Here is a 9,978-nt window from a genome sequence, read left to right as displayed (position 1 = left end):
ATCCTGAACGCCACCATCTCACAGTCCCTGCAGCCAAGGCTGCCCCCAACCAGTCCTGTATTTGTGAGTATAAGGTCTAAGAGCACACACCTCACCTCGCCTCGCTGGAATCTCAGAAAAATTGTAAAGGTCACAGGCGGCAGCAGCAGATTCATGGCCAATAAAAAAACATTCAAGAAAGGTGAAAAAAATGTGAGATTGTTGTGAAGTTGGGCTTATTTCAGCTGAGCAAATCCAATTGGATTCAATGCCAGCAAAGGAGAAGCAGTGTAGTGATGATTAGAAAGAACATTTCCTCAAAGCACAGCACCCAGGGCTGACTGTGGGGACTCTAGTTCTGATCATGTTTTCAATACCAGGAATGTGTTTGAAGCAGCTGATATGAAAGCCCTCCAGACTTATAATTTGTTCAGCTTCCTCACAGATCTCTGGAGTTCTCATCCTACCTGGATGCTTAGGAACTTCTCCTTGAAGAAGCAACGTTTCACATCTAGCTAGCAGACTCCGGATTTATTTCTAAGCTTGATCCAGCTATCAAAGTCCTGTTTGCTAGCAGGTACAAACCAGTCCCAAAGTGGTTGGTACAGTTGCTTGAACAACCATCAGTGAGATAATTAGTGCCAGGGAACTTCATGTTGAGGATTGTCTGGGCTAAAGGACTGGTCTTCCTGATTCCCCGTCAGAAGAAGGGGTATCAATATCCTAGATGATAAAAAGCCTAGAGCAGCATGAGATGTACTTAAAGCAGGAGGGTTTGAGCTCCACCATGAGTTATGACAGCTGGCCCAAAGGTGCTTGCCTCCCTCCATCAGCAGGCTCAGCGTTTAATTTCTTCTGTGTAAAACATGGAGATAGTCTCCATGGAGAGAGACTTTCTTTTTGTCACTCAGATGCCTGTGTTACCGGCTCCTGGACGGGCCGATCCAGGTCAGCTAGAGACCCTCAGGTGGGTGCTCTGCAGCGTGGCCTGGGTTGCAGTGGAAGGGCTTGCCATCCCCTGGGGGCAGAGGGCTCCCAGGGCACCAGATTCAAATCCCCTGTAATTCCAGCCAGCTAAAACAAACGGAGGATTTATTTGCAAGATCTAAGAAAGGCAACACAGGCAAAGTCTTGCAGGTGCCATAACTAAAGAAAAACACGCTTTATCTGCCTCCACTCAGAAGAAATCTGAAAGGTCTCTCTTTTTCTCCTTCTCACCAGCTGACAACACTGGGGACCAGCCTCTTACCTAACCCACATGGTCCGTGACTGAGCCCTCTTGCGTTTCCCCTCCTCCACCGGCAGAACAGACTATTTTTATACCCATGGGGTGGGTCCACTCACATTCTCTTCCTCCTCCCAGAGATTACTGAGGTATGATAAAGTTTGGGAGGTAATTCTAATGCTTTTTGCACTTTTCCCTTCATAACTGACAGCTTTCACCTCTCTGGAAATGCTCACATCCCTTTGGCACAGTCAAAAGTGTTTAAAAGCTTTCTGGGCAGGCTGTGTAGCCAGTCAGCAGTTTCCCTTAGTTTCCCTAAGCTAAAAGCAAATCACTAACCCTTTGAGAAGACAATGTCCTTTTGCTCTGCGTGGGACTCAGTGAAGTTCACTGGGGGAAGCTTGTTTATCCACCAAACCACGTACGTAACATACAATATATAATTTGGTAAGCCCACTCTACATAACTGCAGGCAGGGAGGGCAGCCCTGTAGCCCTTTTCCCCAAGCAGGACCATGGCAAAACAACACAGGTCAAGGAGAGCATGGTCTGGAGCAGTGTCTCCAAGTCTTTCCTGCTCACTTCAGTTTTCCCACTTCCTAAGTCTCGTGCTGGACCCCTGCTGCTGCTCTGTTGTATGCACACAGGCACTCGGGCTTTTAACACTCTCCGACCTGCCAGCCCCCCTGCATCCCCTTTGCCAGGCTGGACTCTGGCAGCAGCCACTGCCTACGCAGGCTCTGTCCTGCTCATCACTTCAGGTGCTGACCTGCCTGCCTGTTGGGTAAGAAGGGTCCGAGGGCCTGCAAAGGCTGATTGCTCATCCTGCCTTTTGTGTTGACTCATCACAAGGCATTTCAATCAGCTATTTCTGCCCGTGTCCTGAAAATGAGGCACTTCTCTTCAGGGTGGGATTTCAAACCTTGGGCTGAGCAGACTCCCACAAAACCCACAGAAAGCACTGGACTCCTCAAAAGAGGCCCAGATGCCATTATTGTCCCTGAGCAGGGGACTCTGTACAGCTCCCCAGTAGGCCTGGCTTTGATTCACAGAAGGCTGTTCTGTTGGTCAACAGAACCACTGTGCCCAGCGTGGTCTCTCTTACACACTTTGAAATGCCACAATTTTTCCCTCAGCCACCCACCTCCCATCACCACCTTTGTGTCTGGGCTTCCACACAAGCCTGAAGCGTGCCGTGTAGATTAACTCCAGACACAGTTGTAAAAGACGCGGCTGCATATAATACAGGGTTCATGTAACAGCTCTGGCCAGGAGTTGAATAATGCTCAATAGGTTCTGTCCCGCAGCGGGCCACTAGACTGCCCATGAAAGCGCCAGGGCCACCTGCTCTGCGGTCACCTGGCAAGCTCGGGTTTGTGGTGCGTTAAGTGCTGCCACAGTGGGACCAACCCACCCCTCATTATTTAGGGCAAAGCTCAAAAATCCTTTTATTTGAATAAATGCTAAAAAAATTCTACAGAGGACTGCAGAAGACATGAATCTAGATAACCATAACCATTTCTAGAGGACGAGAAGTGGCAGTCCCTAATTCAGATCGTCTCCCATGAAGGGTAACACAAGGGCTACCCTTGCAGGATTGCCGACTGGCTCATTGGTCAGGGGGTCGTGAGCAGCAGCCAGCTCCTCACCTTCAAAACAGGAGGAAGCTTAAATGCTGGAGGAAGAAACAGGAATGGCAAAGCTCTCTTCATTTTTGTTCCTGTTGATTCCGCACCTCCTGTGTTCGTACATACATTTCGTAAGGAAATGGCTTTCTTCATGTATACCTTAGCCTTAAAGCCAAAGAGTAATTTTGGAGAGTGAGCAGGAGTTACAGAGCTCAGTCCTTCCGTGATGCCTGTGCTTGTGTCTGTGACACCCGGCTGCCGATGTGCCTCCTGCAGGCACCCAGCCCGTGGAAGGGTGCTCCTCGCCTTAGCTGTGCGGGGAGCTGGGGGAGAGGGCTCTGGGGGAAGCTCTCACCCACCCGCACCAGGGGGTCCTGGCTGCAGCTGACCAGGGGAAAATGAGCAAATTTTCAGAGGCTGCTTGTTATTTGTGACAGACTCGCATTGTTGGGCTAAGTATCTGAAGTTCTTCAAAGTGGAAGATGCCAAATATATGAATACAAGACAGTGTTTTCAGGTTACTTGGTCTTCTAACACAATTAGCTCAATATGCACAATGCCATTACAGATCTAAAATCTTTCTTACGCTGTCAGCTGGGTCGTGAAGCCAGCAGGCTGCCCATAGCTGTAAACGGGGTTGGTTTTCCATCTTTGTCCCTGCTAGCATGAGCCAGTGCAGGGATCAGTCCAGCACAAACACAAGTCCAGTCAGGCACGTGTTTGACGTTTAATTGGCTTTAAGCCTGCACAGAGCTGAGCACCCCTGGCAGCAATAGCAGCAGTACTGTTCTGACCAGTGGGGCTCTTGGGCTGTTTTCTCATCAGGATTAATTTTTTTACTCCAGCCAAGTGTTTCTCCTGACTTCACTGCTCTTGACCATTAAAAAAAAAAAAAAAAAAAAAAAAAAAAAAGTACTGTGTATGAAGATTGAGAAACTGATCTTTAAATATTTTAATTACTTAGAAGCCGTACTTACAAAGGCCCAGACCTTTTAAAAAGAAATAGAAAATGGCTTTTCTGTTCAGCTTTGTAAGCACTCTTGCAACTTGCCTGTCTCCCTTTCCAACATCCTTTAGTAAACAAAGATCCCAGTGGATCCTGACAAGGATTGCCCACATTTTATCATGCTGGCATAACTATTCGCTGTCTTGTGGAATAAGATTGGTATCACAGTCAGCTAGGAAAGGGTGCAGAAAAATAAGTTGTTTTCTAGGTAACACAGATGAATCCACTGACTTAGAAGCATCGCTGATCATCTGCTGAGCCAAGAGCAGCTTTTACTTTTGCCCTGCTAGTCAGGTATTTTGTATCTTGATGTAAATAAATGGATCAACACTTTTTGTCCTGTCTTGAATTAGCATTTTAGAGTACTACTAATAATCAATGCCAAAGTGCATACACTCAACACATACTTAATTATATACATACATATGTACATCTCCATATAGTAGGGGATTTTGCATGGAGCTGCAGTGTGACACTGGAGACCTGCTGGCAGAGTCTCTACCTCAAAGTCAAATGGAAAATAACATTCTGGTGGAGTTTGTTACAGCTTATCTGACTAAGAGCATGAAGTGGCTGAGCTAAAGACAGCTATCAGAAGCCCCTCAATTGCAAGGCCTTACCCTTGCATAGAATTTCACTCATGTGGGCGTTGCAGCACTCTCCAAACTATCAAGCTACAGCAAGGTCTTTTACCATCTCATACCAACATACTCTTCATGCCAGTCCCTCTGCTGCCTTCTCCTAGTCCCTCCTCATCCAGGGTACACTCTCCTCTTCTCTCTGCTTCTTCCTCCCCTCTCTTCCTTGGCTGCTCTCTCTTTCTTGGCTGCACAACGTCTTACCAGAACCAGCCACAGCTGCACCTTGTCTATATCAGCCAACCCACCACCCCTGAAGCCAGACCACAGTTGTATATTATCAATGCTAATTAACCCAGCTTCATTCCTCTACATGCAGGTATCTTCTAGGACAGCAAAACAAGCTGTGCAAGCAGCCCGTGAGTTTCCTGGACTCCGCTCGTGACAATTTCTGGATGCAAATGCTAGGTAGGCTGGCCAGGTATGGTGCTACTGGACCCACTTCTCAGAAACAGGGAGGAAGCGATGGCAGACATGGCTGTAGGGAGCCCTGGGGGTTGCTGTGACCACCAGGTGATCAAGGTGAGCAGCTGGAGAAAGGCTGGGAAGGTGAGCAGCAGAGCTGGGGCAGTGGACCTTGGCTTACTTGGGATAGGAAAGTCATCACAGCTAGGGCAAGCACATCTCTTGCCGCTGCACTGACACATCTCTTGCCGCAGCAACAGGTCCCACAGGGGCCTGAGCACGACCTTCCCTCGGCCAGGGGCCTGGAACAGCCTCTCTGGGTTAAACAGATCTTCACCTTGTTACCCAGTGCCGCAGCAACGAGCGTGGACGAGGCAATCTGTACCAACCCAACGTGAACCCCCTCTGAGCTGCAGCTACTGCAAGAACCTGAAAAAGTTCTCACACAGGCTGCATGGCAGGAACAAAAGCAGTGGTTTGAAGTGTGTTCTGCTTTCTCTCTTCTAGTATACAGCCATATACCATCAACGCTTCCCTAATGTCTGGCTTACCTTCAAACTGCTGACCCGTCTGGGGAGGGAAAAGCAAAACAGATACTGTCAAAGCCAGTAATCTGTAGAGATAAAGTAAGGTGGGAATGTAGCCTCAAAAACAAAAAGGGGGGAAAACCAGTAACATGAAGCAAGCATGAAACCACACTATTTGCACACTATCAAACAAAACTTTGTTGCAGCCAAGAATCACCCAGGAGGTGGCACACATTTGGGTATTAAAACTCCTAGGACCTGGAGAGCAGAAAAAGGAACACAATGGCACCAGGCACAGTGGTGTTTCACAGACTTGCGCTGTTCCGCGCCTGCTCATCTCATCTCGCTTCACTGCAGTTGCAGCATCCCATCCCACTTCTAAACCTACTGAAAATTTCCTCAGAAAGATAAAAACCCAAAAGCAATGGCATAGTCCATCAGCCTGAAAGGCAAACCATGCGGGGATCAGCAGAAGCAAGTCTGACTGTTTTCCCTTGCAAACTGTGGTTTGTTTATCATGGCAAGTGTCCTATGAATCTGCCGGCAAACAGCCTCTCGACATAGATAAAAAGTAAGAATTTGATAAGGAATGCACTCAGAATAATGATTTTTAAAGATTTCCAAGCCACAGATGTTACCATGAGAAGGAAGCGGTTCCCAGGAGTCGTGCATGGAGGGGTAACGGCAGCCTGAGTGTCCGGGGCTGCACAAGCCATCAGCGTGCCTTTCTGTTCCGACAGCGGCGTCGGCTCCCGCTGGCAGCTGCTGCCCTGACACAAGTAGAAATGCACAAAACGTCAAACTCTTAACCAAAGCAGCCGGGAGTACCAGTGAGGAAGTAAATGTCGGGCATCTGAATCGGAGTGACGCACAGAGAGCACCTGGCTGGTTTCTGTTAGCCTGTGACCACAGGAGCGTGCCGAGTTTGTCCCAGCCCACTCCCTCCCAGGGTTTTCTGCCATTCTTTGCTACAAACTGCCAAAAATACAAGTACATATTTTTTTAGAAAAGTCTAATTTGCAAAGTGGAAACTTTGGAAACAGAGAAGAGTTTGGGAGAGGAAAGACTGAAAGGCATTTCCCCTTTTGCTATGCATTTCAGCAGTGACAAGAAGAAAAACATTTGAACTGCCTTTCCATTGACCAAATCTGCAGTTTTGCTCCTTGTCAGCTGCAGGAATCCTGTTCTTCAACAAAGACTCCTTGAAGTAACTACGCTGCCAGCTTCAGGTTTGCAGCAGCACTATGGCAGCAGGACACAGCAGCACCACCACCCCCCTTGCCTCCTTCCCCTCGCAGGGGTGGGCTTTGCCGCCAGCTGGGGTCCCCGCTGCCCCCAGGAAAGGGGACCCTCAGCGTAGCTATAGTTCCCAGGCAGGGCTGAGATCCGAGCACATGGAAGGGGAATAACTGCATCCAGCCCGGGGAACACTCCTGTGCATTTTCTGCAGGCCACGGTACTTTCCTGCTTCCACCTCAAATCCTTTTGTAGCGGAACCGTGTCCTGGGCAATGTCTCTCTCTTCTGGGGCAGAGCTCATTGCGTTTGGAGGGTAGATGGAAAGGGCTCCTGTTTGTGCCGTAAGCCTCCCCAGCACACTACCGGGGCGTTGTGCTCGGTTGTGGGTGTTTGGGGCCCAATACCCACTTGCTGGGAAGCTGCAAGTCCCGCTCGGCAGCTGCAGTGATGGCTGCCGGGAGGGCAGCAGGGCTGCGAGGGGCAGAAAGCCCACGTGTTTGGGGCTTGCAGGTGGCAGCATGCAGGTGCATGGTGCAGCGTCATGCAGCCTGGCACAACTGTGTTTGCGTATCTGCACCGTTTGCTTTCACACCCTGGTTCTCATCAAGCTTCTTCCATGGTGTCCGAGGTCCTGCCTGGTGGCAGAGATGGCACGGCATGAGCAGCAATGGACGATCTGGCTCTCATGCCTCCTAATGAAGAGAAGGTATCTGAGCATGTCACTGCTTACTGTTTTGCTTTTGAATATTTAAGGAGGTGCACACTCCATAGACTATAATAACTATGTGAGATCTACCAAGCAAAGCCCGCGGTGCTAGCGACCGGCATCCCACCCTGTGTATCACCTCTTCAGATCCGCTGTGCTGCCCAGGGCAAGAAAACATGCAAAGTAAGCCTTTTGGTGGCTCTTTCACTATATATGAACTGTGACAAGTTAGATAAAGAACGTAGTTGTTATTTTGAGAGAGTTCAGCTTCCTCCCCAGAAAAACTGGCCACCGACGCATCTCTGGAGTCTCGTAACTGACAACCTCCCTCTGTGCTGTGTGGGTAATCATTAAAGCCTGGCTTGATCGTTGCTCAGGAAAGATGACCTACTCTCCAGCCAAACACTCGGGCAAGGCATACTGACTGTGTGAGCAGCGTTCGCTCTGCGAATGGAGCTGCCTCATCTTCAACAGACTTTTCTCATTGATTTTTTTGTCTGTTTAAAAGCATCGGGCTAGGACAAAATGTCAGGCACTTCCTTTGGTGCTCGGTTCAACATTTAGGAAGGTGCAAGGTTTCTCTGGCAGAGCTGATCCTTTCTTTTCAATTGGCCTGTCAAATGACAGAGACCCAATTGTCTTTCCATGCCATAGAATTGGTTCTGGATAGGTGTTTTACCACTTTAGTTGCAGGTATTTTCTAGACATAAGCTTGTAGTAGATGGGGATTTTTGTTATCTGTCCACGTGTTCCCTGGAGTTCAGGAGTTGCTCGAGAATTGGGTTAAGTGCTTCTGAATGGTAGCTTGTTTTCTTTTTTTGCTTTTTTTTTAATTGCCTGCTTCCTCTTTGGGAATATGCTGTAGAAAAGCTGCCTGTCTTTAGCAAGTCTTGGCCTCTCATTTAGCAGGTACTTAAACCTAGGCTTAACATTAAGATGATAATTTATTTCAGTGTTACTACTTATTGATGGTATAGGGCATGGAGCATCCCTTGTAGAAGGCGGGGCTGAGATCTTGGAGGGCTCAGCCTGGAGAAGAGAGGGCTCAGGGGGACTTCAGCAGTGTGTGAAGATACCTGGCAGGAGGCACAGGGAGGGCAGAGCCCAGCTCTCCTCAGTGCTGTCATGGGACAGAAAAGGCAACAGGCACAAACTAAAACACAGGAAATTTTGCCTGAAACAAAAGAAGGCACTTTCCTGCTGTGGGGGTGGTTGAACACCGGAGCAATTGCCGAGAGAGATTTCAGAGCTTTCTCTTCGGAGCTGTTTGAAACCCGGCTGGGGCGGTGCTGGGCAGCCTGCCACGGTGACCCTGCTCTGAGCAGGAGGGTTGGGTTAGATGGGCCACGGAGGTCCCTTCCCACCTCCACTGTTCTGCGATTTTGCGGTTGCCATCGCGGCTTGCTGTCAGGCCAGCAGAGAACCCAAGTGCCATTGCACTGGGCTCTCTCTTTTCAGGAGCCACCCCGTGTTCCCAGGGGACTTTCTGGTCTGATCGCAGCCAAGGATGCATTAAGCTGCCTGGAGTCCAGCAGCAGCTCCTCCCTCGCCGTTTGTTTGAAGCCTCTCCTCACAACCAGGTGATGATTAGTTGGCAAAGTCAATGAAGTCAGTAAGGTCTTGTGATCCACAGCTGCGGACCACTGCAAATTCCCGAACCACAGTTATCCACTGAAGAAGGAAAGAGTGGAAACAGAGAAGCCTCCTTCTCCTGAGGCACACACCAGCAGAAACAGTCACAGACTCCTTGGTCTAGCACCTGAGTCAAGCACCCATCACCCTTGAAACCCTCACACCAAAGAGAGTAAGGACTGACTTCAGGCATTAGCGTGGGAGCCAGGCACGGGCACACCTGCGCTGCTGCATGTGGAAAGCCACTGAGCACCACCAATAACCAAAGGTTTATAAACCTTGCAATTATAGATGGTTCAATGAAAGGCTACAAATGTTGCTTGAACCTACAGAATAAAACAATCATCACCTGAAACGATGCCGGGATGTCCCAGGTAATTTGCTGAAATCCGTGGCAGCCCATGGCTGCGGGCCGCAGCACTCGCTCCTTTACCAGCCACCACAGGTCTCCACGCCTGCTGTAGCACTGCCACTTCGCTCCACCCATGCCCATGGCTGTGCTTCCTCTCTCTTGCTTTCTTTACCTGCTCCTTGGAGCCAGAGAGAGAGTAATTAACCAAAATTAATGGTGTTCTCCATTACAGTTTGGTTTCCAGCAAGTTTGAGCAAAGCCCACCAGGTAAGGACTACCTGAAGAACATACTACAAAAAAAGTCAGAATTAATTACCACACTAGACAAACATTTCTGCCCTTTTATTCATACAGAGTGAAGCGTGATGCTTTGTTGGCTTGGTGTTTACGAGGATGACCAGTCTTTCACCGTAGTAGATTTTAAAGTACAAATGAGTGCAGTGCAGCAATGTGCTATCAGCAGTGGCTGAATGCAAGAAAAAACGTGCACGCCACCCAGTAACTCTCCAGTTAATGAAGACTTCCTTCTGGTTTGATAGGGCACATTCTATAGAGCTTTGAAATCTTTAAAACTAAAGCTTTTTGTCTTCACTTACCCTCTTGCAGAGTTAGGTATAGGACAAAATGGCAACACATTGGGCAA

Source organism: Falco biarmicus, chromosome 3 (genome assembly GCF_023638135.1).
Source record: "Falco biarmicus isolate bFalBia1 chromosome 3, bFalBia1.pri, whole genome shotgun sequence".
NCBI lineage: Eukaryota > Metazoa > Chordata > Aves > Falconiformes > Falconidae > Falco > Falco biarmicus.
The sequence above is the reverse complement of the archived record's forward strand: the minus strand, read 5'-3'. Positions refer to the sequence as shown.